The sequence below is a fragment of the Arachis ipaensis genome, chromosome B6 (genome assembly GCF_059453495.1).
Source record: "Arachis ipaensis isolate K30076 ecotype BB chromosome B6, ASM5945349v1, whole genome shotgun sequence".
NCBI classification, from domain to species: Eukaryota; Viridiplantae; Streptophyta; class Magnoliopsida; order Fabales; family Fabaceae; genus Arachis; species Arachis ipaensis.
The window spans coordinates 77,241,593-77,242,501 of NC_142441.1; positions in this window are offsets into that span (position 1 = coordinate 77,241,593).

Genomic DNA, 909 nt, shown 5'->3' on the forward strand with positions numbered 1-909 from the left:
AGGAGAAAAACAAAAGTTAGAGAGCATGATTAGAGAAGGATAGAGTGATTACCCTATACACTAGAGAGATTAGAGCATACATACATCATCAGTGAGGGTTCAATGCTTGAATTTTCATGTTCCCTGCTTTCATGAGCTATCTTCTTGCACCTTTATCTGTCTTACTGTATAATGATAGAATTAGTGGAATTTGATTTGTAATTGTTTTGAAGAGCTTATTTACTTTTGATCAAGTGGGCAAGAATCATATAGTTGCATTCATATATATAGGATTGCATTACATTGCAGGAGTTTCTACATGTTCATACTTATTTATTTTATCTCCTTCAACTAAGCATGAGGATATGCTAATGTTTAAGTGTGGGGAGGTTGATAAACCACTATTTTATGGTTTATATTGTGTTTAATTGTGTGGTTTTATCATGATCCTTACCCACTTATTCATTAAAATAGCATGCATTTATATTTCCTTCCTGAAATTATTACATGATTGAAAACTGCTTCCTAGAGACTTTTAATTATACATTTTACTTCTCCTTTATTCCATTCGATGCCGTGATCTGTGTGTTAAGCGTTTCAGGCTTTATAGGGCATGAATGAGTTGGAGATTGGAAAGGAAGCTAGCAAAAATGGAAGGAACACAAAAAATTGAGGAGACAACCAGCGAGAAGTGACGCGGCCGCATGGCTCACGCGACCGCGCGGAAGAGGAAAAATCGCAGTGACGTGGCCGCATGGCTCACGCGACCGCGCGAAATGGAAAAGCACAAGCGACGCAGAGGCATGGATGACGCGACCGCACGGCATGTAACAGCGTGAATGACGAGTCCGCATAAGCGACGCGATCGCGTGACGTGCGCGATCTGCATAATCTGCAGAATTCTCTGGGGGCAATTTTGGACCCTATTTT